Below are 6,352 nucleotides of genomic sequence, written 5' to 3'. Positions count from 1 at the left end.
CGTGGGCATCGGGATCCCGGGATGGGCATCGGGATCTCGGCGTGGGCAATCGGGATCCCGGGATGGGCATCATAATCCCGGGATGGGCATCGGGATCTCAGCGTGGGCATCGGGATCCCGGGATGGGCATCATAATCCCGGGGTGGGCATCATAATCCCGGGATGGGCATCGGAATAGCGGGATGGGCATCGGGATCCCAGGATGAGCATCGGGATCCCGGGGATGGGATTGGAATGGCGCGATGTGATCGGGATCCCAGGATGAGCATCGGGATCCTGGGATGAGGATCAAAATTCCGGGATGAGGAGCAGATCCCAAGATTGGCGTCAGGATCCCGGGATCAGGATCAGGATCCCGGTATGGACATCAGGATCTCGGGATGGGACCAGAATCCTGGGATGGGCATCAGGATCCTGGAATGGGATTGGAATCCCAGAATGGGCATCAGGATCCCGGGATGGGTCTGGCTGAGAGGGACCGGAGCCGGTCAGCTGGTCCGACCTCCTGCCCAAGGAGGGTCATCTCAGAGCACACGACACAGGGCTGCGTCCAGATGGGTCTGGAATATCTCCAGTGAGGGACACTCCACGCCCTTTCTTGTCCCTGTTCCAATGCGTGGTCATTGCACAGGAAAGAAGTTCTTCCTCGTGTCCAGGTGGAACTTGGTGTGCATCAGTCGCTGCCCGTTGCCTCATGTCCGAGTGGTTGGCACCACTGGGAGACCCTGGCTGTATCTTCTCAGCATCACCTGTTAAATACTTACACACATTAATGTGGTCTCTTCTCAAGGCTGAACAGCCCCAGCTCCCTCAGTCATTTCCTAGGAACCCAGGTGGTTTTGCCCCCAAAATGCAATCCTCTGGATGCGGGGTTGGAAGGAGCAGGGACCCCCATCCTGAGCTGCCTGGGGATGTCCTGCTGATGCTCCTGACTCTTCAGAACCTCCTCAGGACTCACAGGTTCTGCCTTTTTCCAAATTTGCTGCCACAGCAGAATCTTTCTTTTGGAGCAGTCAGCAGCAAAATTAAAATTAATCAATTACGATTAACTCCCTACAACTATCCGAAAGGAGGTTGTGGCAAGGTGAGGGTCAGCCTCTTCCCCCAGGCAACCAGCAACAGAACAAGGGGAAACAGCTTCAAGTTATGCCAGAAGGTTCAGATTGAATATTAGGAAAAATTTCTTCATGGAAAGAGTAGGTAAGCATTGGAAAAGGATGTCCAGGGCAGTGGTGGGGTCACTGTCCCCAAAAGTGTTCAAAAAATGAATAGAAATGGTTTAATGGGCATGGTGGTACTCACTAGGAGCTTGGACTTGATGATATTGGAGGTCTTTTCCAACCTTAATGATTCTGTGATTCTATGAAAAGGGAGCAAAGGTGGGATTTGTGCAAAGCTGACTGCAACAGGACACCAGTGCTGCTGTCTCAGAGCATCCTCACGGCATCTACAGACACCCCAAATCCACACTCAGGGCAGCTGTGGCACAGGTGACCCCGGGTTGACCAGCACGGCTGCTGGCAGCCCCACAGTAGCCACAGACAAGCGCTGTCATCCCATTCCTGTTCCTGCTCCTGCTCCTGCTCCCAGCTGCTGATACCCCCAGCTCTGTGTTTGCCATCCCAACCTACACACTTGCTTTCACCTGAGCCCAGGGAGCAGTGGCAGCTCCCTGGGGACAAGTGGGTTCACTCCAGAGGGAAGTGACAGCAGAGCCCGGGGGGAAGGGCTCCAGGCAATAATAAAATAACTATGGTTGTATTTGAAAATTAACTCATTTCTACAACTTCATTAGGGACAAACATCACAACAATGACTTGCAGGTAGCCCTGTGCTACGGGCCACTAAATCTGAAGCCTGGTGAGCTGTCAGAGACTATTTATTTCCCTTATCAAATAAATCATTCACGAGGTTGCTATTTCTGTAAGCTTTACACACAACTTTGGAAGTGACTTCATGAGCCTGTTTAAACATCTCACACATCCGGGGCTCGGCAGAAGGTATAGGAGGAAATGTCTAAGAGGCAGAGTATGCATTTTTCTCTCATTTATTTTCTTCATTGGGAAGCTTGTGGAGAGTTCCTGGGTGCATCTGCTTAATAAACCTAACAAAAAAGGAGTATCTAGGTAGAGGTTTTCCTCTGGCTCCCACAGATGTAAATGGTGGCTGTTGTAGCCACGCTGAGCTGTGCTGACTCACTCGGATTAGTGAGCAGTAGTAACGAGGAGCTGCAGCGGGTGATGCTAATGAGAGCAGACCCGACTGGGAGTACACACAGGAAGCAGACAGATGAAGTAACAAGCTGCTATTCTTACACCCTCCCGTTTTCAGACTTGGGCAATGGAGAAGGAGCGTGTGTGCAATAATGTGAGATATGAACAGAACAGCTACCAAATTGGAAGGTCTTTTCATAGTCTCTGATATAAAAAGCCCCGTTGTGCCCATGATGTGTTGCCTTCCGGGGGATGCTGGAGTTTTTCTTGTGGTTTCTGCATTAAGATGTAACTCACAACGCTGGGAAAACCTGATGCTTCTAAATATCCCCTGGAGTCAGCTGGGGAAAAACACCTCAGAGCTGATTGTGCCCATCTGAGCGTGTTGTTAAGGGCAGAGCTGTGGCCAGGAGAGCAGGAGGAGGTCTGTGAAGGGAGATGTCACTTTTCAGGCTGTTACAGAGCAGCGTGAGATCCCACAGGGATGGTTCTTGCAGTGCATTTGGGTAAAGGGCCGGCAGTGGCTGGTTACCTTCAAGAGGGAGCAATACTGGAACACGCTACAAAGAGCCAATTTTTCAGGTGCTGATGCTACATCAGGAAGAAGAAATGAAGAATATGTTGGGTACCTGCTTTGCTATCAGATGAGAGCGCAGTGCTAAAGTTCACCTTAAAGCCAGAGACATGCAAGATGCGGGGGCAACATCTGGATCCTCCTTCCCCAAATGTTTCTTCGCTCGGAGAAACTCCCTGGCAGCAAAACCCGCCAGGAACGCTCGGCAGATGGTGGAACCCCTCGATGGAGGCTGCCCCAGACGGGCTGACAGCACCTAGGGAAGGCCAGCAGACATAAACTGCAGCCCCACAGGGTCATTTCCTGCAGTGAGTCACTGAACTTTACAACTGACCCACTGAACAGGGGAAATTGTGCAAGAAATGCCAACAGGCCTTGAGCTGCGCAGTTAAAGAGCGCTCCTGCCCTCTAGTGAGAGCTCTGCCCAAATCCCAGCCCTGCTCCTCTCCTGCTCCCCTCCAGTTTGTGGGATCGCGGCTCAGGTCCTGCTGTGTCTGTCCCTGCAGAAATCCCAGGACGTAGCGGCCACTCACCCCAAACAAAGCTGTCCAAGTGGGCTTTAGCAGCAGGGAATAACTGGGATTACTCAGGGAAACGCAATTTAGCCAACCTTGCACGATGCCTTCTGCGCCAGCACTGGCCTTGATAACATCGCTGCTCAGGATGTAGTTTGATTAAGACTCCGAGAGCTCCCTAAAAACCTTCTCCAATGTGCTCGAGGACCCCCAGGTGACAAACACACCCCAAGGACTCCATGTGCCCCTGCACCACCCCTGCTCAGCCTGCAGGGGTGGAAAGTTTTGCCACTGGGAAGAGGTGAAAAAATTATTCATTCGAAGCCACTAAAGCAGAAGGGCAAGATTCTCACCTCCTGCTAATGGCTGCAACTCCTCTGAGGTGTTCAGGGGTGGAAAAAATAGGAGGGGGATGCCAGTATGTGGTGAAGGAGAGGAATTGTTCAGGGAAGGAAAAGACAGCACCATCATGGGGGACACGCTCTGGGTGAGAGACTCAGAGGAGCGGTGCAGAAAGGGACAGAGCTCAGCTCCCTGAAAAATATTCGTGATGTGAGCTGCATCAAAGTTCATATGAGCAAAAAAAAGGCAAATGGGAGACATTGATCTTGGGCACATCCCCACTTTCACCTCCTCGAGGAAGGGTCAGTGTTCAGGTTTTCTCGGTGCAGCAGCTGATGGTACCTGGCTGGTGGTCCCAGCTGTGTGGCAGACCCCTGTGCTCTGTGTGCTGGAGTGAGAGACAAGTTGTTATTATTAGGAGAGCTGATAGTCTGGGCAGCTGGTCAGGGTTCCCCCTGTGCATCTCCCGTGGCCGTGGGGCTGGCCCCCCCGAGGGGTCTCCCCCTGCCAAGCCCCGGGGGGAGTTTCCACCGGTTCTCCCATTCTCACGCAGGACTGTCAGGACTTGCTTTCTTCCAGCTTTTTCCTTTAAAAAAGGCGAGATTTGGGTGCTGGCTCTAGAGGGCAGCATATGCCGGCACATGGGGCTGGGGGCCACCGCTGGCTCCCCCCAACCCGCGCCCTGCGCAAGCCTGGGCCAAGAGAAGCAAGGAAGAGGAGAGAATCCCGGCAGAGGTTATCCCGAGGAAGCAGCTGCGAGGATGTTCCCCAAAGGTGCACGCTGTCCTCAGTCTGCAGTGGGACAAGGAGTGACAGAATCATAGAATGGTTTGGGTTGGAAGGGACCTTTAAAGGTCATTTAGTTCCAAACTCCCTGAAACGAGCAGGGACACCTTCCACCATCCCAGGTCACTCCAAGCCCCGTCCAACCTGGCCTTGAACACTTCCAGGAATGAGGCAGCCAAAGCTGCTCCGGCCAACCTGTGCCAGGGCCTCCCCACCCCCATTGTAAAGAACTCCTTCCTTATATGTAATCTAAATTGACCCTCTTTCAGTTTAAAACCATTACCCCTTGTCCTATTGCAACATCCCAACCTTGAAATTCCTTGGTCCCTTCCCTGTTTGGTCACAGACCTTTGATTTGTTGTTTTGTTTTGTTCCCCAGACAATTTTCTGGTCCAAGACCAACAAACCCATTGGATGTCTGGGGTGGGTCACTCACTGTTTCGGGGCTCCCCATCTGTAAAACACCAATAGCCAGGTGGGCAGGAGGGTAGAGACTCGGGTCACTGGCACTAGGGGATTAGTCAAAAAGTAAATAAATTGCACTTTCACATGTATCTGTTAAAGTGGCAGCTTAAAGTAAAGCTTTTTGATGTCTTTCTCTCAGTCTTTTGTGAAAAGAAGTAAATTGGGAAAAAAACTGTTAGCTTCACAGTGCCACAGGGGATGAGGTGGGTCTGAGGAGGGACACTGAGAAGAACCCCAGGCCCTGGGATTATTAAAAAAAAAACATGAGAGAGATATTTAACGGTTTATGACAAACCGTTTGTACATTTAAAGTAATTAGGAAGGTGAGGATGGAAGGAGAAAGGGTGGAAGGCTGTAACGGTTCTTTCTCTGGTTTAATCTTCTCCCTCCACTGGGGACTGTATTTCACAGTGGAAACATAAGCATGTGAATCACCAGCACAATATATACTGGCTAACAAGGTGTCTGGCACTCCAAGGTGTTTCTGTCAGCAGAAACTTCCTCAGTGGTCAGACGTCTGGCTGTCCTTTCACCTCCCCACACATGGAGGTTCACATCGATGGCTCATCCTCCTGGGGTTTATTGGGATAGTGGCAGGTAATTGAATAAAGATCTCTGCTGTGCATGGCTGGAGCTCGGCTGCTGACTTTGCTGACCCCATCATGGTCTGTCTGTGCTGCCCCTGAAGAGTAAAAGCAGCTCTGAGCAGGGTCTCTGAAGACCTGACCCTTCTGGCTCTGGAGTCTGTGTTGCTGAGGACAGGAAAGGTGGGAAGATCCTCTTTCTTTCAGAGGAAGGGAACAGGATATCCTGGGGCAGTCCTTTCCCCTTGCAGATAATGAGGGCGTCTTCCCAGAGACACAGATGGTCCCAAGCCCACCCCCTTTGGATGGCTTGAACATCCCCTAGTGCCCTGCATCACAGACCCTGGCCAACCTCTGTGCACTGAACAAGCAGAGGAGAGGGAATTTGTTGTCTCATGGCACAGGCTGCTGGATACACCAGGTCTGTGGGAAATTTCCCTTAGACTCTGCCTGCTGCAACTGAATTCTTCCCTTATCTGAAGCATCATTATGGGTCACTGCTGAAGATGGAACACAAGGAGATGAACACATTTCTGTGGCAAACTCCGCCTTTCATCAGAAGATGGTCCTGCAGGTCCTACTGCCAGCAAAGACTGGAGGAGTTCCACATCCAGACCTGCTTCATTGCCATGCAGTTCCCATCCACCTCTGGATGAGGGAGACAACTCACCATAAAGCCAAGGGGTATTCAGGAAGGACAGGATGGAGGGGCCCAATTTAGAGCACCAGAAGCAAGCCCAGCTCATACACAAGCCCTCTTTAAAACCTGGCTTGCCTTCCAGGTCATTTTCCATGGACAAGTGACCCTTCCTGCCTCACACTACAGAGCAAGCAGATGCTGAAGGTGAACCAAGTCACTCCCAGCAGGAAAGA

Source organism: Corvus brachyrhynchos, unplaced genomic scaffold (assembly GCF_000691975.1).
Source record: "Corvus brachyrhynchos isolate BGI_N302 unplaced genomic scaffold, ASM69197v1 scaffold59, whole genome shotgun sequence".
In the NCBI taxonomy this organism is placed as follows: domain Eukaryota; kingdom Metazoa; phylum Chordata; class Aves; order Passeriformes; family Corvidae; genus Corvus; species Corvus brachyrhynchos.
Note: the sequence above shows the minus strand (reverse complement) of the source record.